The sequence below is a fragment of the Taudactylus pleione genome, unplaced genomic scaffold, assembly GCF_031769625.1.
Source record: "Taudactylus pleione unplaced genomic scaffold, aTauple2 ptg000021l, whole genome shotgun sequence".
NCBI classification, from domain to species: domain Eukaryota; kingdom Metazoa; phylum Chordata; class Amphibia; order Anura; family Myobatrachidae; genus Taudactylus; species Taudactylus pleione.
The window spans coordinates 18,201,373-18,225,762 of NW_028284423.1; the positions used below are offsets into that span (position 1 = coordinate 18,201,373).

The window sequence follows — 24,390 nt, forward strand, 5'->3', positions numbered from 1 at the left end:
TAGATATGGTTAACAAGTAAGAAAGGAATATTCTTTGTTTATCAGTTTAAAGCATTTAATTATGGGATTAAACCAATGTCAGTTTCTATGTGTGGCAGGTTGTTTTGTCACACATTGGAGATTTAGCATCTATGTTTACCCTTGAGAACACAGTGATAATGGAGGCTATTTATCCATTGGTCTGATACGCTGGCAATCAAACATAACAATGATGTTATTGGCCACCTGCCGATTGGCTAGAGGCCATGTCAATCACGAGGCATAGAGATGCGATTGGACAGTGCAGAGCATAACTATGCTAACTTACCTGGGACTGCCATGCAGTAGCTGCTTCCTCCGTGAACAAGCCTTTCCGGCGAAATGCGCGTCGGCGGGAGGGTGTCTGCGCTGGCGCCTCGCAGGACACCCCATCTACCAGTCAGTATACTTGCTGCATTTTTGTTTGCTGCTGCTCCTTGTTGGTGACTCATATCCCATGTGCATTGACATGGTGAGTCGCTGTGCGGCGATCGCCCCGTTCAGATATGGGGGATGTTAGTGATTGCCACAGGTGGAGCATTCACGTTTAACAACTTGGACCATTTATACCTATAGGCAACGTGTCTTTGTATAATATTGTTAGGCATGCAGAATGTAAGATCATTTTGTAGTGGGTGAGGATCAGGACACTGTTCCATATATGATGTTACCATTTTTTACAGGTAGTATGTTTATTACACTCTGTGTGCATACATATATATACTGGAATAACAATACCCTTTATAATTAGGATATCACTCTCCATTTTTCTGCTGCAATTAATGCCACACTCCTTTAGTACGCTGGTAACACAATTCAGCTGGTTACTATGTGTCAGGGAACCTAAATACAGAGAAACTGCTCTATTTTATGCATTATCTTTATATATATTGTATTCTATGTTGCATCATCATTATTATTATGACTTGGTTAACCTTATGAAGGTAAAACGTTGCTTCAAATTACCAAGCCTTTAATTAAAAGGCAGTTAATGCTATTCCTTTGAAAAATTGGATATGTGTATATTATACATGATTAACACCAGTATATAAAAAAGATCCTTTTTATCATTTTCATTAGTCCAAGTTCACTAGAAGCAAACAATTTTGCATATCTAAGTGTCAGCAATTTTCTGCATCAAGCTATCCTTATTTATGAATTATCAGTCCGGGTCTACTATTAATAACAAGGCATTTCATATTGATTTTTATCCATGCTTCCAATATACTCTGCTTGTGAAAGGCCTTGTTATTAAAGAATTCAATTTACCAATTTATCACCCTTGAATTAACTCGAGACCTTTTTTGCACATATTTCAGGACGAGACCTTTTTTTTGTATTACCATCATAGCAACCGTGGTCATGGTTCAATAGTATTTAAATCTATGACAGGTTACTCACCTGTTTGACTATCTACTCTATTAACTGATGACAATCTCATTTAGAGTAACTCTCTCATTAAGGGTCCAATGCATTTTGTAAGACCCTTAACAGCAGAAGTGAAATAGTGAGTAACGTTGCGGTTACACTGTTAATTCTAAGGGTAATACTACCACCAGATGATCTCTCACCCCGCATTGATGGCCTCTGCTAAGTGAGGGGAAGTAGAATTATAGGTGGATTAATCTTCACCCTGACCGTCCTATTGCTTTATTCTTATTAGGTAGCATGTTATACGGACTGGTGTGATTTCTAAAGGACCAATGAGGTATTATGTGTCTATTATGCTGCTTTAGATGTTCGCCGCTTGTTTGATGAACAATATCTTTAAAGTATGTGATTATACTTTCTATTTACCACCCGTTGTATCAAATGTCGATTTAAGGGGTCGTTTATGAGACAGGACGCTTTACTAATTAGCATATATCCTTAGACCACCTTACTGACTAATTTTCGGGTGTATATATGTTCTATGTTTTTTGTCTAGTCTTTTGTTATAGATTTATTAGTCAGTATTATTAAAGGTTATGTTTTAATTATTTCATTTTTCAATAAGAGTGCTCACAAAATAGAGTTTCTTTTCTTCTTCTTCTTCTTTCTACCAAGTTTTTACTCTAGTGAGCACCTCCACTACCCGATATGCTATATTCCAAATATGAATAGGGAACAGTGGTTATATGTCTGAATAACTACATTTTCATTAATATTGGTCAGTGCATCGATTTTCCCTTTCCCCTTTCCCTTTCTTTTGACTCTGTCCAGCCAGCAATAAGTCATCCACATACACAACTATGATAAATAAGCTTTTTTCCTTCCACTTGTAGTATAAGCAGTGATCAGTTTTCGAACATACATAGTCAATTTCTAACACTACACTTTCAATTATGATGAACCAGCAGAGCCCACTTTGCGTTAGCTCATACAATGATTTTTCTTGAAATTTAAGAACATTATAGTGTTCTTTTAGCTCCATGTAAATTTCTTCAGCTAGCTCAAGACTGAATCAAAGTTAGAATCAAAGTCTAGTTGTTATAGAAGTATATCAGCAGATATACCAATGACCATACGTAAAGTACTGTACCTTGCAACAGGCGAGTAGATCTCCTCATAGTCAATATCTTGATTTCTGTGTAAAACCTTTGGCAACAAGTCAGGCTTTGTTAATTTCTTGTAGAAGACCCATGTTTTTACTGTTTTGTGGTTGCTCACTCTGTCCATAATGGTTCATGTGCCATTGTTGTCCAAAGCTGTAAGCTCTTTATCTATGGCTGATTTCCACCTGTACTAGTCACTGATTGACTTTCTTCTTCTATAGATTGAGGTTCACAGCAGACAAAGTTAGCAAATTCCTTGCTGTATCTTCTAGGTGGTTTTCCTTTGTTGCTCCTCATAGAGCTCCTGCTCTGTAGATGATCACTTGTGACTGTGGTTTAAATTTTTGGCATGCTTCCATCTGCTGGAATATCCAGTATCACAAGTTTTGGTGGTGTTGTAGTGTTTCATGAAACAGCTTCAAATAAAGACATCTCGACTTCACAGGCTTTTGATTGTCAATGTCGCATAATCTGTAGCCTTTCTTGAAAATATCCAGGCATAATACATGAGATGGACAGCAGATCTAAGTTTGTGTTTATTCTCCTTAGGGATACAGGCATATGCTTTGCATCCAAAAGCAGAGATGATTGATACTCTTTATAGGACCGTGTATCCAATGTGGTTTTATCTTTAACTGCCAATCTTGAAGTACACTGCAGTTAGGACTGCCTCTGACCAGATTCTCTCATTCTGACCTGCATCACTTAGCATAGTCCATGCTCTTTAAAAAATTGTTCTCACTGTCATGTCATTCTGCTCAGGTGTATAGGCAATTGTCAGTTGGTGTTGTATGACAATGCTCTTCAGAGAGATAGAAATATCTCATATTGCCTACTGTTGTCAGACCTAATCACTTTTATTTTTAGGTCTGTTTGAGTTTTTTTAGTGCTGTAATGACTGCTTTCAGTCAAGGCTATAAAAGGCCTAGCTGGGTGTGACTCACAAGTCAACCCTTATCTAAAAGTTGCCATCTGTACCTGAGAGGGGAGTGCATTTAACTGCAATTTAATGGTATGTTGTGCGTACTATTATTGACTTGCAGAGCATTGGAGGTCCCTTGACAGTGGGCTGCAAGATTAAATGTTTTGATCAAAACATGAACAAAATCACCATACTTTTATTCACTAGGTTCACACAGATTTGCAGTATATTATATTTAGCACCGATAACAAAATACTTTCTGTTTTGTATACATATATGGCAATAATACTTCCACACAGCTGGTACTATGTACAATATGGGTAAATCAAAGCATGGGAATATTTATTTTTCTGTTCTGATTTTCTACTAAATTCATTATATTCTGCAATCTTACTTGTTAAGTCATTCTTGGCTTTTCGGAAGTAGGCAGTTCGTGTGTCATTCTTGAAGCATCACGTACTGTATGAGCATCATCAAGTTGCGGTTACGAATTATTGACTCCACCTCCATCTGTACAAACATGTGGTATTCTTGCTCTGGACACTGACTCTGGAAAGGGGGAACTTGTTTCTTTACCCTTCACACAAGTTTCACAATCTGGTCTTTTTGGGGTTTTCACTGACATCCCTGTCACCATCTTGAAGTTTATGTAAGTATCCTAGGTCACCCAGTCTCTTATGCCACAGCACCATAGACTGCTTGGAATCTCTAGCCACTATTGTACAACACTCTTCAATGTCTAGGATATACAGTTGTTGGCATCCGGTTGCCATTGCAATTATTTTTCCCTAATGTACACAGATGCGTCCCTCTGCACATTGGACCTTATATTTTTTCTTTTACAGTACACTGATGGTATTCAGATTTGTTCTTAGAAACACTACATCTGCTATATATGTGACAACTGTTTCACACTTGATCCTCTAACATTTACAGGATCACATGACTATAATGACTTGAATAAACTTTCATTACAGCTGAAGTGCTACATTTAATGCTGACTCACTCTTTCTGTAACACTTGCATGATGAAGTACCACTTGACTCACTTGCTCTACATTCTAAGGCCTTATGCCCTTTTTTGAAACACTTGTAATAGGGCTTCTTGGGTTCTGTGCCTATTGACAGTAGAATAGAATTCTCAGCATTGGTATGCACTCTTGTAATTGCAGTAGTTTGGTCTGTACAATCTCCATTGATAGCTTTGCAATGGATGACTCTAAACTCAATACTAGAATACTATTATACTATTATATACTTGCATAAAGTTTTGCAGCATCACCATTGGAACCTCCTCCTTCATCTACTTGGAAGCCTACTGATGTTATTTGGTGAGATATAAACAACATCCTATCTATATATTCATTCATATTCTTGCACCCACTTAGCTTAGTGCAACACAGAGTGAGCCTAAGGTTGATTTGTCTAATTAAGCCTTTGTCTTTATAGGATATCTGTGATGCAACCCACATTTGTGTGCCGTCACCTTCCCATAAATAATGGTATACATGTGCTGCACCATAGCTAGACTTATAGTTCCCATGGCCTTTTCCATATCATCAGGGTTGGGGTTTTCACTGGGATTACTAGCAGTGGCCCGTGAGTAGACTCAGTGCTGGCCCCCTCCTTTCTCTTGTGGTGCCACCATGGGTTGTGCGGCAGTCGATTCTAGCTTAGTGCCAGAATCTACTGTGCATGCGTGGGTCCTTGGGAACATGTGACCGCACAGTTTTCCTGGGGACAGCAGTACTGCGCATGTGCGAGTCACAGGGAAATGGCTGCCGCCATTTTCCCAGTGGCTTTTGCTGCTCTGCAGCACCGGTCTGGCACTGCAGAGCAGCACTACTGGAGACAACAGACAGGTAAGTATAAAGAGTTAATGGGTGCAGGGTGTGCAGTGTGCTCCCCCCCTGGACCCAGGGGCCCATATGCACCACACACTCTGCACCCATTATAGATATGCCCCAGATTACTTTCCACATCTGCATTTTGAATTTCCCTGTAGTGTAATTCTCTGAACCCAGTAGCTTGGAGAACCAATACTTGCATTTGTACTCTACAATTTCACCCATAGTATGGATATTCTGTACTCACTCAGATCCTTATTTTCCATGTTGTTAAAGCTGCATTATTGGCATCATCCTGCTCATGCTGGTAGCCTGGGACCGCAACCTATTGGTAGAACCTATGATGATGGGTGTCAGTGGTGTGTGATGGAGATCATTACACAAGATGAATAGCTTAAACAGGGATTGGTTTATTAACCAGGTAGAACAGCAGGATGTGAGACAACACAGGGTTTATGAAGCACTATGCAGGAACATGCAATATGAGACCAATTCTGCTGGAGCGGTATAATGCAGTGTTTGTAGTGTGCAACTGCAGATGAATGCAGTGCTGTCAGAGGGACTTGTAGTGCAGCCAGCAGTGTGACACTGTGGTGTGTGGTGCACCACGTCCTTACTGTCTGGAAGACGGAGGAGGAAGTTGCTTGGTAATGGTGTGCATGGCTAGTAGGAGCATTGTGTGAGGTCGCACAGTAGCGCACCTCCATTGCTATGGGGTCACTTTCACACCAAGGAGACAGCACAGAGTGCATTCCTCAACATAGACTACCTATAAATACAAAGTAATATTTTGAAATGGATTCAAAATAAAAAAAGACAAATCTTACTTTCCTACTGCCTTTTGTTATTCTACGTCTGTGCATAACACTATGACAGTCGCCTGGAAAAATTAAATTCCAATTTTACTCTTGAGATGTAGTCTTATATAGAAAAACTGAATTGAAATTTTGTTACTTTGTAGTAAATATTTATTTGTTTAAATAATTTATGATATGGTGGCTCATTTGTGTTACATACTGCCTATTTAGGAATGAAAGTAAGCAAACAATGAGACATGTTCCTAGCCTGACTCTATGGGATTCATTTACCATGCAGCGCTTTTCAAAGCTGACACATTTTCGGTGGTTTCGGAGCTGGATTCAATGTGACAATCATTTTACATTCAAAATCAGGTGAATTTTGTGTATAAAATTTTTGCCCCAGCGGCCAAAGATGTAGCAGCTTTAAAAACCACTGCATAGTAAATGTACTCCTATTTGTGCTGATAATGATACTAAGATATATGTGCTTTTACATTATACTGCTTAACTGTGTGCTCCTTCCTGGCACTGAATACATTTCGTTATTTTAATCCCTATGCTGAAGACATTACATTAAGGCCACATACTGTAAACTCCAGAGGGAAAACATCAAATTATAGCAGAAAGCTTTAAAGAATTGTTATGATCAGTTAAGGCATGAAAGCTGGATACAAACACCACTCATTCCTAGGAATCCATTTATTGCTAAAGAAAAGTGTGTTATAATCCAGGGATTTTCACTTACTGCCATCTGATTCTGTAAAGTTCCCTGTACTCATGTTGTATTGCAGCTTAAGCACCGCTGTCCTTCTCATGTACTGTATATGCTGCATCTGATTGCTTATTGCACCCAGGTTTTTTATTGAGTGTTCTTTCTACCTACAATATTTTTATAGTTCATGCAGCAATCATTAGTGTAGGTAAGGCTCGATTGAGTCCTCCACTGTATATGAGACAATATACTCCCTACATTAAGTTATATGAAAACTAAAAGTCACAGAAGAGTGTCTGTGGCCATACAAAAGCATGAGACTGGGTCAAATGTAATAGGGTGCAAGTTTTTTATGCGGGACAAACTTGGACCTTCTCGTACACTTGGAAGGTGCAAGTTTGTTTCGAAATACACAAATGTCATAAGGTGCAAGCTTCGGTGTCCCATATTGATTCGCATGTGAGAGCATGCAAGTTAAAACTGCAGATAAACTCACACCTTGCACCTTTCATTACAAGGTGCAAGTTACAAAGAGGTATGCACAGATCAGTGAGATCCATGCATGCTTCTGTGTTAAAATAAGCTATTAAAATGTTAAAATAAAAAAAATTATGTGGGGTCTCCACCTAACAGCACTACCAGCACAGGGCTTATGGAGAAAATTCTGGTTGTGAAAATATGGGGGAAATAAGATGTAGAGTTCCCCCATACTTTCATTAACCTGCACCAGGCTCAGTGAGCTAGTCCTGGTTGTGGAAATATGGGGGACAAGTAGCACCGGAAATTTTGCAGTGGAGTGTAATGCCACAGCCGTGGGACCTGGTTCACGGGGCACTCCCTGCAAAAGCATTATCACCCCACGCTAGTCAGCCCAGGGTCGGGATCTTAGTGTGCTCCATATTTTTGATACTTGAATATACTTCAATGATCATGGTTTATAAACTCACATGGTTTACATATTAGCAACTGCGTTCCTTGCTGAATCAGGCCCAATATTGCCAATTATGTTTGTGGTATTATTATTATTAGATCTGATTAGTGTCCTGTTTACTTTCTCAATAATAGTTAATAAAAGTTAAAACTTTTAAACATTTTAAAATATAAAATGGAGAGGAGCTTTAATTTTAATAAATTATATATTTTACTCAAATGCAATATTTTTGAAAGATGCGTGTCATAAAGCTGACCAAAAGACCCATAAAAAAATGACATATTACCACATTAATTGTATATATATATAGGGTAATTTGACTGAATTGTGCCATTGTCGCTGAGTCATTAAGCTGACATGGGAGACATTTAATTAGTGCACTGCAATTTAATAGTCATTTTTCACCGAAAACACATGTCATATTAGGGTCACAGATACTATGAGGCCATTTGAGGAAAACGTTGTTTCTATCTATGAACAGTGATCCAGTGCCTGGGATAGTTTACAGTCTACGCAATAAAAAGTAGTCAAACATTGTGTATCAGAAACCAGAGTACACCAGATCTTTACTATATTTCAGAAGTTACTTGATTCATGTGGTTCAAACGAAGGTCATTGGGTGAGCCAGTGTAAAAATAACTGTTCTGTGTAGTCAACATCAATGAGATCTTACAACTGTACATACAGATACTCTGAACTCCTTGGTTATTTGCCAATTTTATAATCAGATTATAGTTTTCATTATTAATGTACATTCAGTGCATTCATATAATTGTGACAAATATTCCATTTTACTATCTACAAAAGTACTCACTGATATAATTCTAAGCACAAAACATACAATCAAAAATGGAAAACTATTTTCTCATAAAGAAAACTTAAATCATTTTGGTATATTTTTTTAAAGGCATTTTAAGGGTAATTTACAAACCAAATGATAAGTGGATATGCAATTTGTTTGATGCACCGAGCTTAAGGATGGAGAGGTACATACTCATATAGACCAAATACAGTAAGGGCGTGTTCATGCAAATGCAGCACATGTACACCAGCAGTTTAGTGTATACAGTATATACCAGAACAGCTTCAGACCAGAGGCCAGTTTACAAGGAGGATGATAATTTTTTGTACTTTTATTTACACACACATTTGTGTATGCATGTGTTTCATTAGCAAAGTAAATGGTGCAATAATACTGCACGTATAAGAGTGACTATCATTTTTGGAGATCCTATTGGCACATATTTATTTATATAACACAGCACAGATTTACCATTGAAGTTTTGACTTTCGCATGTATGCCCCTTAATAGATTTCATAATTGTAATCATGTGATGTGATCTTATATTAACGGAGCATGCCTACTGGTCACATACGAACGAGACTGGGATGCGAGATGCAGAGGTTGCCAGCTTATGTCATCATGTACACTCTACAGATTGTACAGACTAACCAAGAGCCTATGATCAGCATTTGTCCAGCAATACCCCAGATGACCAAATTGTTAGCCATTTTAAAGTTTAGTTCATATGGGTCTTTCCAAGCTACAGTGGCTATGGTAGCAGGAATGTGCCAGGCTGCTATCAGATGGACTATGGACATACTTATCAAGCATCAACTAGTTTATTCAACAGCCATTCAATAAGGTATCACATCTGCCAATAACACAGCAATTTCAACAAATTCTTGTTTGTAGTACAAATGATAGGGGAATAAATGGTACTCCTGTTGCTCTGGTAATATAGGGAACAAATTAAGGAATAAATTATTCTCTTTTACGGATTAGAAAACATTTCCATTTGTTCAATGTCCAGGCCAATTATATGATTCATCTCTTTTCAACAGGAGCATTGTTAACAAACTCCCCGGAAGTGGCGATGAAGTGCAGAAATTCATTTTCTAGATGTTAAGATCAAATTTTTGGAAGAGCACACTGAGACAATAGTCTTTCCCAAACACGGCTGTAAGGACGGATGTGTAAATAATGCCGGAACCCTGGGAGGTATCATCACTGAACCAGTGGCAACCTGCAGACTGGGGAAGCTATCTGGCTGCTCACAACCCATCCCCTTCTGCATGACATTACATAATCACATGTTCACTCTTGCACGCAAAAGTTTGATTGGTCACACGTCACAAGCGATACACGTCACAGGGGCAGGTCCGTGCAACAAGCCCCCGTTTCTAGGCACTCTGAGGGCATACATATGTATAGAAAAGAAATCCATAATGATTAATATTATATATATTAGGGATGAGCGGGGTTCGGATTTCTGAGCCCCTCCCCCTATCCGAGTAGGGAACCGAGTCAGGCTCGGGTTTTCCCGCCTGACTCGGACCTGAAATCGAGGCAAAACATCATCATCCCGCTGTCGGATCTCGGGGGTTTTGGATTCTATAAAAGGTCCCCGCGTCGGCGCCATTTTTCTCTCCGGCTGTGGACAGTGAAGAGGGAAGGTGGGAGTTGTGCTGCTGTTGTCCATAGGGGCTGTGTCCACTCCAAAGTCCTTAGGGGCCGGCTGGGCTGTGTTGTGCAGTGTCCCATAAAGGCTGTAGTTCTAAAGGGGTGCTGTAGTGTTGTCCAAGGGGTGCTCTGTCCATCAGGGGTGCTCCCCCCAAGTGCAAAAAAACCCATTGTTTTTTTTATGTTTGTGTTCGCTGTAGCTGCACGTGCATCAGCAAAGTAGCAGCGCCAATCGTGCGCCTGTGTCATAAGTCAAGGGCCGGCTGGCTCGTCTGTTGAAGGGTGGTTGAACCCCAAAGTGCTCCAAAAATGAAAAATATTTTTCTTCTGTGTTTGTGACTTGTGTGCACATTAGCCGCACGTGCATCAAAAAAGTAGCAGCACCAAGAGTGCGCCTGTGTCATAAATCAAGGGCCGGCTGGCTCACCTGTTGAAGGGTGGTGTAACTCCCAAAGTGCCGGAAAAAAAAATAAAAAATATATTTTTTTCTGTGTTTGTGACTTGTGTGCAGTGTCCCATAAAGGCTGTAGTCCTAAAGAGGTGCTGTAGTGTTGTCCAGGGGGTGCTCTGTCCATCAGGGGTGCTCCCCCCTAAGTGCAAAAAAACATTTGGCTTGACCATTAAAGGGTGCTATAACCCCCAAAGTACACTCCAAACAAAATAAAAAATTATTTTCTGTGTTTGTGAATTGTGTGCACTGTGGCTGCACGTGCATCAACAAAGTAGCAGCGCCAAGCGTGCGCCTGTGTCCCACAAGTAAAGGGCCGGCTGGCTCACCTCTTAAAGGGTGGTGTAACCCCCAAATTGTACTCCAACAAAAATAAAAAAATATTTTCTGTGTTTGTGACTTGTGTGCACTGCAGTTGCATGTGCATCAGCAAAGTAGCAGCGCCAAGCGTGCTCCTGTATCATAAATCAAGGGCCGGCTGGATCGTCTGTTGAAGGGTGGTGTAACCCCCAAAGTTCCTGAAAAAAAAAAAAATCTCTTTCTGTGTTTGTGTGCACCATAGCCATTTGCGACACGGAGTGGCAAGGAACGGCTAAGATCCTCCCCTATGTTCATGACTAGTGCTTCAGCTTCACATGACAATGGAAGCCCTCCTCCCGCTACAAAAATCAAATAAGTTAAGCTGGCAAAAGCACAGCAAAGAACTGTGCTTTCTAATTCTAAGAAGATATCACAAATCCCCATGGAGAATCCAAGTGTGGCGACGGTTGTGATGCCTGCCCTTCCCAACACTGGAAGGGAAGAGGTGGCTTCTTCCACCATTTGCACGCCCTCTGCAAGTGCTGGAAGGAGCACCCACAGTCCACTTGCTTATATTCAAATTGAAGATGTCACTGTTGAAGTACAACAGGATGAGCATATTGGTGTAACTGGCGCTGAGCAGGAAGTTAACGAGGAGTATTCTGATGGTGAGGTGGTTTTTTTAAATCAGGCACCAGGGGAGACAGTTGAAGTCCGTGGGATGAAAAAGCCCATCATGGTCATGCCTGGGCAGAAGACCAAACATTCTACCTCTTTAGTCTGGAAATATTTCTATCCAAATCTGGACAACAACTGTCTTGCCATATGTACCATATGTAAAGGTGGAATAAGTAGGGGTAGGGACAGTGCATTTATAAAAGTTACTGTCAAGTTCAGAAACTGTGGCTGACCGTAAGCAGTCCAGGGACACCTAAATCCCTTTTTCCTGTTGTATCCAACCGCCTGCAAACCACACCGTCAACTCCCTCCTCGTCAATTTCCTCCTCAGTCAGGATCGGTAGTAGTCATGCAGGCCATGTCACTGGCATGAATGACTCTCCTATCCGGGATTCCACAGGAGGATCCTGCATTGCTACGCCAACTACTGCTGTTGCTGCTGGAAGTCGTTCATCATCCCAGATAGGAAGTAGGAACACCACTAGTTATTTTACTAAGCAATTGACCCCCCAACAGTCCTTAGCAAGGAGGATGAAGTACGACAGCAGTCATCCTGAAGCAAAGTGGGTAACTGAGGCCTTGACTGCTATGTTGGTGTTAGACGCGCATCTGGTATCCGCCATTAGTGCAGTGGGATTTAGACAATTGATGGAGGTAGTGTGTCACGGGTACCAAGTCCCATCTAGATTCCACTTCACTAGGTAGGCGATACCGAGAATGTACAGAGACGTCAGAAAAAGTGTCCTATTAAATGCAGTTGTACCCAATGTCCACTTAACCACGGACATGTGAACAAGTGGAACAGGGCAGACTAAGGACTATATGACTGTAACAGCCCACTGGGTAGATGTATCGCCTTATGCAGCAGCAACAGCAGCATCACCAGTAGCAGCATCTCAGAAATTCCAGCTCGTTCCAAGGCCGGCTACACTGTGTATCACTGGTTTCAGTAAGAGGCACACCACTGACAACCTCTTAGAGAAACTGAGGGAAATCATCACCCAATGGCTTACCCCACTTAGACTCTCCTGGGGATTTGTGATATCTGACAATGCCACCAATATTGTGCGGGCATTTCATCTGGGCAAATTCCAGCACATCCCATGTTTTGCTCAAATAAATAAATTTGGTGGTGCAGAATTTTCTGAAAAACGACAGGGGCATGCAGGAGATGCTTTGGGTGGCCCGAAAAATTTCTGTCCACTTGCCATTCAGCGACTGCATGCCGAGGACTGGAGCACCAGCAAGCACTCTTGAACCTACCCTGCCATCACCTGAAGCAAGAGGTTGTGACACGGTGGAACTCCTATATATGCTTCAGAGGATGGAAGAGCAGCAAAAGGCTATTCAAGCCTATACATCCACCTATGACATAGGCAAAGGAGGGGGTATGCACCTGAATCAAGCACAGTGGAGATTGATTTCTGAGTTGTGCAAGGTTCTCCAGCCCTTTGAACTTGCCACACATGAAGTCAGTTCAGACACAGCCAGCTTGAGTCAGGTCATTCCCCTCATCAGGCTTTTACAAAAGCAGCTGGAGAAAGTGAAGGAGGAGCTAAGATGGAGCGATTCTGCTCAGCATGTGGGACTTGCGGATGAAGCCCTTCATTCGCTTTGCCAGGATTCCAGGGTGGTCAATCAGTTGAAATCAGACCACAACATTTTGGCCACCGTGCTCGATCCTAGGTTTAAAGCCTATGTTGTGTCTCTCTTTCAGGCTGACACAAGCCTGCAGAGGTGCAAAGACCTGCCGGTGAAAACACTGTCAGTTGAAGTGGAATGTGACACATCAACAGCTCCTTCTTCATTTTCTCCCGCAACTGGGGCTGCCAGGAAACAACTTAGGTACCCGCTGGCAGTGATGCAGGGCAGGCAGGACCAAGTTTGGACATATGGTCTGGACTGAAGGACCTGGCAACAATTTCTGACATGTCTACTGTCACTGCATATGATATTGTCACCATTGACAGAATGGTGGAGGATTACATCGGTGACAGCATCCAAGTAGGCATGTCAGACAGTCCGTACCTATGCTGGCAGGAAAAAGAGGCAATTTGGAGGCCCCTGTACAAACTGACTCTATTTTACCTGAGTTGCCCCCTCTCCAGTGTGTACTCCAAAAGAGTGTTTAGTGCAGCCGGGAACCTTGTCAGCAAAAGGCTTAGGAGGTTGCTTCCACAAAATGTGGAGAAGATGATGTTCATAAAAATTAATTATCAACTCTTCCAGGTAGACCAGCCTCCGGAACGTACAGAGGGACCTGTGGTGGTGGATTCCAGTGGGGATGAATTAATACTCTGTGAGGATGAGGATGTACACAACACTGAAGAGGGTGAAGGAATCGGTGGATGAGGAGGATGAGGACGACATCTTGACTCCGTAGAGCCAGTTTGTGCAGGGACAGATTAATTGCCAGCTTGCTTTGTGGGGGCCCAAACGAACCAATCATTTCAGCCACAGTCGTGTGGCAGACCCTGGCGCTGAAATGATTGGTTTGTTAAAGTGTGCATGTCCTGTTTATATAACATAAGGGTGGGTGGGAGGGCCCAAGGACAATTCCATCTTGCACCTCTTTTTTTTCTTTGCATTATGTACTGTTTGGGGCCTAGTTTTTCAAACTGCCTTCCTGTCTGCCACTGCAGTGTCACTCCTAGATGGGCCAAGTGTTTGTGCCGCCCACTCATGTCGCTTAGCATAGTCATCCAGCTACCTCGGTGCAACCTTTTGGACATAAAAACACTATTGTGAGGTATTCAGAATAGACTGGAAATGAGTGGAAATTAAGGTTAATGAGGTTAATAATAGCATAGGAGCAGAAAAATCCACAAATACTGTGATGTTAGCTGTTTTAATGCTTTTTTTAAAAAAAAATACAGATCCAAAACACAGAACCCAAAACACGGAAGGGTGGTTTTGGCAAAACCAATCAAGATCCAAAACACAAAGAAAGATCCAGATCCAAAATACAAAAACACAAAAAGTGGCCAGTGCACACCCCTAATATATATATATATGTATGTGTATATATATATATATATATATATATATATATATATATATACAGTCAGGTCCATAAATATTGGGACATTGACAGAATTTTCAGATTTTGGCCTCTATTCACCACCACAATGGTTTTGAAATGAAACAAACAAGATGTGCTTTAACTGCAGACTTTCAGATTTAATTTGAGGGTAATTACATCCAAATCGGGTGAACGGTGTAGGAATTACAACAGTTTCAATATGTGCCTCCCACTTTTTAAGGGGCCAAAAGTAATAGGACTATCAACTCAAAAGCTATTTCATGGACAGGTGTGGGCTATTCCCTCGTTATTTAATTATCAATTAAGCAGGTAAAAGGTCTGGAGATGATTCTAGGTGTGACATTTGCATTTGGAATCAGTTGCTGTTGACTCTCAATAAGAGATCCAAAGAGCTGTCACTATCAGTGAAGCAAGCCATCATTAGGCTGAAAAATCAAAACAAACCCATCAGAGAGATAGCAAAAACATTAGGTGTGGCCAAATCAACTGTTTGGAACATTCTTAAAAAAGAATGCACCGGAGAGCTCAGCAACACCAAAAGACCCAGAAGACCATGGAAAACAACTGTGGTGGATGACAAAAGAATTATTTCTCTGGTGAAGAAAAACCCCTTCACGACAGTTGGCCAAATCAAGAACACTCTCCAGGAGGTAGATGTATATGTGTCAAGGTCAACAATGAAGAGAAGAGTTCACAAGAATGAATATAGAGAGTTCACCACGAGATGCAAACCATTGGTGAGCCACAAAAGCAGGAAGACCAGATTAGAGTTTGCCAAACAACATCTAAAAAAGCCATTACAGTTCTGGAACAACATCCTATGGACAGAAGAGACAAAGATCAACTTGTACAAGAGTGATGGGAAGAGAAGAGAAGGAAAGGAACTGCTCATGATCCAAAACATACCACCTCATCAGTGAAGCATGGTGGTGGTAGTGTCATGGCGTGGGCATGTATGGCTGCCAATGGAAGTGGTTCCCTTGTATTTATTGATGATGTGACTGCTGACAAAAGCAGCAGAATGAATTCTGAAGTGTTTTGGGCAATATTATATGCTCATATTCAGTCAAATGCTTCAGAACTCATTGGACGGCGCTTCACAGTGCAGATGGACAATGACCCGAAGGATACTGCAAAAGCAACCAAAGAGTTTTTTAAGGCTAAAAAGTGGAATGTTATGCAATGGCCAAGTCAATCCCCTGACCTGAATCCGATTGAGCATGCATTTCACTTGATGAAGACAAAACTGAAGGGAAAATGCCCCAAGAACAAGCAGGAACTGAAGACATTTGCAGCAGAGGCCTGGCAGAGCATCACCAGGGATGAAACCCAGCGTCTGGTGATGTCTATGCGTTCCAGACTTCAGGCTGTAATTGCCTGCAAAGGATTTGCAACAAAGTATTAAAAAGTGAATGTTAGATTTAGGATTGTTTAGTTTGTCCCATTACTTTTGGCCCCTTAAAAAGTGGGAGGCACATATAGAAACCGTTGTAAGTCCTACACCGTTCACCTGATTTGGAATTACCCTCAAATTAAATCTGAAAGTCTGCAGTTAAATCACATCTTGTTTCATTTCAAAGCCATTGTGGTGGTGAATAGAGGCCAAAATCTGAAAATTCTGTCAATGTCCCAATATTTATGGACCTGACTGTGTGTGTATATATATATATATATATATATATATATATATATATATATATATATATATATATATATATATATTAGGGATGTGCAGGCTCGGATAGGTTCGAATTTGCACGCCGAGTTCGGATTTTTCCCTCCAAAAATTGGGTCTCAGAAAGAGGCAAAACGTCATCTTTCATGGACAAACATCATCTTCTATAGACTTTTGGCAAGTTTTGCCTCTTTCTGAGACCCGATTTTTGGAGGGAAAAATCCGAACTCTGTGTGCAAATTCGAACCTATCCAAGCCTGCACATCCCTGATATATATAATGTAAAATAGCCCGGCACTCACCTGATAACATCAATAGTGGACTCAGGTGCCTCCTGAGGGAATGATAAGTACAGCTGTAAATAAACAGTGGCACTCCGAGAATTTAGCAGTAGTTAAGGTGATATATTTAGTCTATTGTCAAATAAACACAGGCCAAAGTTACGTGGCATGCACGCCCCTTTGTCAAGGTGAGTAACAAAGAAAGAATGTATAAGCTTACCTTAAATAAGAGGAGAAACCCGCAAGCTGTTATTTGTTGTTATGTAGCGGGAACAGCGGATAAGAATGGTCTTTTAAGTTGGAATACTGGATGTTAACATTTGAGAACAGGAAATCTGGTTTTGGCCATCTTGGATTCAATGTATAATTGAATAATTGGGAGTGCTATATAAACCTGCTTTATATGTGAGAGGTTATTCATTACCCCTGAGGAAGTCCAGGAGATGGGACATAACCCCATCCTGATGAAACGCGTTGGATACTTCTAGATGATCTCATTCAGATAAGCCTTTTTTTCTATTTTGGATGTACTTTATTTTATATACTGTATGTACATTTGTGTTTTTGTGTACAAACCATCTAGCACTATATGTGTTTTTGTTTTTGTTTTTATCCCATGTATGTTTTTGGAGTTCCATTAAATTATATGAAAAACCTAACGGTGGAGACATTCGTGTGTACCTGTGGGAAACATTGAGATAAGCCTATTTATCTTTTTATTTGGTACAAGTCCACTTATTAGTCATATTGAGCTCACATTGGTGGCATTTGCACTTTATTGCACTAGGAGGCGCCTTTTGTCATTTATTTTATTTCAGATCAGAGGAGATGGTGTGGATCCAGACAAGGAGCTTTTGCCGTCCTTTATATGGATTTTCCTATGCACGTACTAGAATAATTGATGTAATTTTAATTCCATTGGACTGAGTTGGACTTTTAATATATATTGAATACACCTGTCAGTGCTAAGTGTTTTCTTTTCACATTATAAATATAAACAAGCAATACTGTCCAGAGTTGTAAAGGTTTTAGTATGCAAAGATGATATAAAGAGTCCAAGAAGCATCCATGAATGTTTGCAGCATTCCTTTTTGGCCTTTTCCACATAAAAATATAATACACAAATAAACATGTGATATATAAGAATACTGGAAGGGCTTTCCTGCCCTTCTATGATAAACGGCACCAATGGCATCCGAACAGGTCTGTTCCAAGGCACTGCCAAATACCACACAAGAGAAAGCAGCTGGTTACATGTACCTTGGCTAGGTAATGTGTATAAATGTAAAATACTCTCAGGTGTACATTCTGGATCCTATTCCCACTGGGTGGATGAAACGTGTAAAGTGCAGCCAAAGCATTTAGCTGTGCTCTGGTATCATCATCATTATATGGCCTTCAATTGGATTATCCATGCATGGTATGATGGTCACTTGGCAGATTTTTCTATTTATGGAACTCAATAGAATGCTCTCTGTATTGTATGGTGGTCACCAGTGTGCTCTTTGTAGTATATCTCAGTCATTAGAATGCTATTTGTATAGTAGGAGAATGCGTAATGTATTGGTTACAGGAAGACAGAATCAATATGGTTAGCTCTTTACATTTACTTATGTTTGGAAAAGTGTATTAGCATCACCTACTTTTTTTGATGGCCCTGTCTAACTTCATATGGTCCAAAATATTTGAGGCCACTTTCATAAATTTCTCCAGGGCCATCTTAAGTTCACAATCTTCCCCAGGTAATACATCTCTAGCCAGTAGTTATTAGCGAGAGAGAGATTATGAATGTCGACATGATGACTGTCAAGCTAATATACTGAACCCGTTCAGTCAAATTTAATCGTATCAGCATTATAGCTTTAACATGAAGCTTTACACCATCATGTTTAAAGCTATAATGCTTTCATTTGCGTTAGTACCACCCCAGCATTATGCCGTCGGTATTACACTGTCTACATACTAATTGTTGACATTGTAACCATCAACAACGTACCTACTTCCCCAAAACTGAAACTGATAAACCAATAAGGAAATAAAAAAAAACAAAGGACTAAAAGGACTGCTTCCGATATGCAGCTGACACACTATGAGCTAAGATATAGGGCTTACACTTACAGTCACAGGCAAAGTTACTATAATTGAGTGCATCGGCAGAAGCAGTGAATTTGGTTAACAGAGGGCCTGATTGAGAACTCTACACTAATGCCGCCACAGCTGAAAATTTGTGCGCAGTAGATGTGTGCAAAATATACAAATATTGCAGCTGCCGGGATGGGATGGCATCCAAATCCCGACAAGGGACTTAAGATAGGAGTCGAACTACCGACACCTATCTTAAGCCCGACACCGGAATGCCGAAGGACGCTAATCCAAACGAGGTAAGTCCGTGGAGCCCTTAGCGTTAGCTGCAGGGGGGTTAGGGTTAGGTTTTGGGGGGGTGTTAGGGTTAGTCACCCCTAGGTGGGAGGGTTAGGATTAGGTACTACTGGGGGGGTTAGGCACAAAGATCGAGGGTTAGGTTTAGGAACGAAGAGGGGGGAGGGTGGTAGGTTTAGGCACTAACAAGGAGAATTAGGGTTAGGCTACAAGAAGGGAGGGTTAGGGGGGAAGGGAAGTATACTTACCGACCCCTGCCGGGATACCAACCATCGGGATGCTGCTGTTGGTATTCTGACAGGAGGCATCTTGACAGCCATTACATACCCATTCCACCGGGATATGTATTAAGACTCCAACTGGCGGCTTTGCAAATTCAAGCAACTGCTTACAAAGAAGCAGCATCAATCACAGATCAGTCGATTATAACCCTTTGGTCGCGTAGAATGCCTGCGGGAACTGAGACGCCAGAGCCATTTTCATTGCAGGCAGAGACACAGTTGTGTTTGAATTGCCAACTCCCAGTTGCTGCCTTCAAATGGTCACTTCTGCGACAACTAAAATGAAACTTGATGCATGCACAGTGCGACTCATACGTATGCGCAGATTACCGATGAACACTCAAACTGCGTAAACATCGGAATTGCGTCCATCTCTGAATCAGGCCCAAAATTTGCAATTTTATTGAATGTCATGTTTTGTTGCTGATTATTTGTAAAGACACCTTCTTATTTTATCAACTTAGATTTAAAACAAATGATATAAGAGCCAAAGATGGATGCATTAATGTCTCTACTACAATGTAATTAGAATTTAACACATTTTATGAAGCATACAGTTCCTTTTTTTATGAGGCTACGTATTTACTACATTTGACTGCTATTCAGGAACCCGCTGTGCAATAAATACATTTAATTATAGAATCATACTTTTTCCCTCTGTACCATATGGCATCTTTGCATTTGCTGTGCATGGCTAGCTCAGTGACATAATGTCAGTCATTGTATTCTGATAGCTGAGCTCTCACATTGTACACATAAAGCAATGGCCCCATGTGATATAACCTGACTTACAAAGATATTTACAGAGTGTCTACAAGGCAAATACAGTGCTGAAGCTCTTAACACAAAGTGTTACCAAATGTTTTAATAATGTTTTCCAACTCATTTCCTATGTTTCTGCCGGAGACTTGTTGAAACTCCCTAAATCCTTTTTTGATGGGTAGTAAAAGAAAAAAACCATGTGCTGAACATCTGATTCATATATTTGTTGAAAATTAGCAGGTAGGATATATATGAACAAATTCTAAATGGACACTTTTTGCACATCAGATACTTACCCAGAACTCTTGTTTCTAATATTAGCAATCCTCCTACCAGCACACCAGGGAAGAAATTCTGACATATGTCAAGAAACAGAAACTTTCCCCGGTTACGCTGGATCTCACCAGGATTGTCATTTGTAATATAAATCTCTTTTTCTGCTTATCTGCCTTCTGGGCGCTGTAAACTTTTTTTCTTAAGTAAAATAAATGGTCACCAGGAAAGAATGAAACAGCACAAAAAAAAAAAGAAAATTGATTACTGGCGTTTAAAATGACAAAATACATTTAAACTGTGCACATAGCTAGTAAAGAGGATAGCTAATATTTATATTTGAAGGTTAACACCACTATTGTGTATAAACAAGGGATTTTGGTATGAAAAAAAAGTACCAGTACTCACCAGCTTCCTGAAGGACCTGTTTACTAGGTATGTGTTTTCCCAGTCAATAAAGTCGCTGTAACGTATGAGCCTGGTGATATCAGTTACAGGCATTGGTGTTAAAATATTTTAAAAAATTATGTTAGAAAATTATACTGGTACTGGTAGTGGCAATGGCAGAGCACCCTGTTGCCCGATGCTCTGTGCCAGCCCCACCCCCCAAACCTATGACATCATGGGATGGGGCAGAGCCACCCTGTTGCTCTGTGCCAGCCCCACCCCCAAACCTATGACATCATGGGAGGGGCTAGGGCCGCAGGCAGGAAATCGTGTAGAGCTGCCCAGACACACTTGACTCTATTACCCTAAAGCGTAACTATAAATTTTGCTCCCCCCTGCCAAAAAAAGTTCTGGCACTCCCCCAATGGCATTTTGTTAAATGTAACACAGGGCTGTTTCTAGGCAATTTGGCTCCCAGTGCAAACAGTTAAAAAAGTGCCCCCACCCTCCATAGACAGTTTACATTATTTGTAATTTTTCCTCCTTATAGGAATGCCCCTTACACATTATGCCACACACCGTAATGCCCATTACACATTATTCCACACACCATAATCCCCATTGCACATTACGCCGCACACCGTAATGCCCATTACACAATATGCCACACACCGTAATGCCCATTATACATTATGCCACACACAGTATTGTCCATTACAAAATATGCCACACACGGTAATGGCCATTACACATTATGCCACACACCTTAATGCCATTTGCACATTATGCCACACACTCTAATGCCCATTACACATTATGCCACATACATTTTTGCCTCTGACACCATGTTATGCCCCAAATAAAGCTTATAATTACTTTAAAATTATCTGCTCATTGTCAAGGGTTTCATGCCCATTGTCAAAGGTCTCATGCTCATTGTCAGAGGTCTCATGCTCTGGGTGTCCAGTCATTATGTTTACAGTAAAAAGGTAGACAATGTTTGGGTGGACAATAAAAGTTAGACAAGCAATATGTTGACAGGGTCTGAAGGTCGACACACTAAAGGTTGACTAGTAAGAAGGTCGACTGGGACAAAAGGCCAACATGGTCATTAGGTTGACACACAAATGGTCGACATGTTTTTTTTTGTTTTTAGGGTAAGGCACTTATCGGAGGATTAGGCACTTATCCCTATGGTTAGGGTTAGGTACCAGGAGAGAGCGTTAGGGTTAGGCACTTACCAGAGGTTTAGAATTAGGCATTAGAAGGAATGGTTAGGGTCAAGCATCTACCCTGACAGTTAGGGTTAGGCACCAGGAGGGAGGGTTAGGGTTAGGCACCAAGGGGAGGGTTAGGGTGAAGGTTAGGGCTAGAAAAAAAAACTTGTGTCAACCATGTCTGAGTCGACCATTTGTCTGTTGACCTAATGACCCTGTCCACCTTCTGTCCCTGTCGACCTTCTTACTAGCCGTCCTTTAGTGTGTCGACCTTCAGACCAGGTCGACCTATTGCCTGTCTAACTTGTATTGTCTACCTTTTTACTGTAGACCTAATGATCTACACCCCATGCTCTTGGTTCCATGCTTGTTGCCAGGGATTTTATGCTCGTTGTCAGGGGTTTTAAACTCACTGTAAGGGGTTCCATTCTCATTGCCAGAGCGTTTCATGCTCAATGTCAAGGGTCTCATGCTCATTGTCAGGGATCTCATGCTCATTGTCAGGGGTTTCACTGGAGAAGAGTCAGCTTTCTGCATCAGAATTCCTGGCACTTCCGGTGGCGCCAGAATTCCTGGCACTTCCGGGTAATGCTATGCAGACAGATGCTAGAGATACAGTAGGACCTCTAGCATCTGTCTCCTCGTAGGCAGTGGCCATTTTTGGAGGGACATATTTTGACAGATTCCATGCGGATGTCTAGTCTGCATGGAATCTGCAGCCCCCAAGGCACCATGCCCCCCCAAGCAAACGCAGCCCCAAGCCAACGCACCCCCAAGCCACCGCGGGGTCTGTGGGGGCTATTGTAATGCCCCTGACTGGACCTCTCTACATACTGCAGGCTATAAAGCAGCACTACTGGCCGCAGGATGCCATTCCAAGCACCCTCCTAGCCAGATGCAGGGGCTGTGGGGCAGTGACAGTGCCACCCCCAGGGCCCTAGGTGACAGCACCGCTCGCACACCTCTCTCTACGGCCTTGGGCACTGGGTACAATTGACTGCCATTAGAAAAAAGCGTTGTGTATAAAATGGATAAAACGTAAGGGATATATTTACTAAAGAGATGTCCGTCAAAACCGCCAATAATCAGCGGCTATGAACAATAGTTTTAAAAATGCAACAGAAATAAATCCTAAACCAGGCTTGTTTAAAACTATTGATGGGGTTGACAAACTGCTCCTTAGTAAATCTACCCCAAGGCTATTTTGTATAAAGAAAAAAAAAACATTTCTACTTGTCCCTTTTGCGTTCCTAGTTATCTGTTTTATATGAGAGTACCTAACATCTGTGTCTTCACTGAATTTCAGGTTGCCAGGTGTAATTATTGTCAGTGGAATATTGAAGATGAGAACATCTGAGCCAGGATACAGTATCATGAAATCAAGGGCTACAGAGACATATTAAGTGCCTAAGTGCTTGAGGGGGGCATGGCCACATCCACTTGGGAAAATAAGAGTGCCGAGGGGGCACTTCCTCCTCCTTATGGCTGAGCTGGTGCCAGGTAATTGGTGCCCAGTACACTACTCTCACAGTGCCCCTGTAGAAAGCTACAGTATGCTACTGAGACTTTAAGCCCTGTGATATCAGGGAAAATACACGCTGGTTTAGGTGGTTATGCAACCATGTACAGAATGTAGGCAAAAGTTTTCTTTGGTATGGTACAAAATAAAGAAGGCAAGAAGTGAATGTTATCACATAACACTAACCAATTTATAACTATATTGATTGACAGAAGTAGAATTTACCTCTGAGATCATTATAAAAAAAACAAATACTGTATTCTGGAGTCTAGGCAGGTTCCCCGTTACTTGTGAGCACTGGAAGTGAAATTAGCAAAGTATTGCTGCAGTAAAGTTAGATATTGCTGGTGATATTGGCCAATTGGCCTGATATGTACTGTACTTTAGTGTTGCCCAAAACAGACATGATAGCTGATCATAATCCAATCAAAATTGATCAGGTTACTATCAGGCATAATGATGGTTAATGTGGTTTAAATTAACCACAGACGACCTCTATCAGCCTGTATAACTTTCTGATCATACTTTTAGGACCCAGTGACGCTGCTTGCGTGGGCCAAAAGGTTGCCGATAATCCTGCCTCTTGGTGCTTGAGTCAAGTATGCCAGCCGAACTGTTCAGGGTCCCCTTAATGTTTCCAGGTTAAAACAGGTTTAAATAAAAGGCAATGAAAGTTGTTTGGAAAAATATATATACAAATATGAAGTGAAAAATTGATAAAGATAAATAATTGGGATTCAAAAGGGGAAGGTATTACAACTCATGGATGAATAGTGGATGCTAACCCATACTTAGGGATTGATGAGACCCAGAACTGAAGTGTGGAGTCTAACGTGCAGTCTGTATTCACCAGGGACCCCCGCAAAAAAGTTTGAACTTAGCTGCGTCCGACACGCAAATCACGGCCCTCAGACTTGGAT

The 24,390-nt window shown here is 41.2% G+C and overlaps 1 long non-coding RNA gene across 2 annotated transcripts in view; it reads left to right on the top strand.

Moving 5' to 3' along the window:
- The first annotated feature begins 349 nt into the window (after positions 1-349).
- Positions 350-24,390, top strand: part of LOC148540262 (uncharacterized) — a 36,585-nt gene continuing 12,544 nt past the window's right edge. For both annotated transcript variants that reach the window (XR_015869887.1, XR_015869888.1), the window contains exon 1: positions 350-490. This is a non-coding gene — a long non-coding RNA (uncharacterized LOC148540262). The remainder of the gene's footprint in view (positions 491-24,390) is intronic.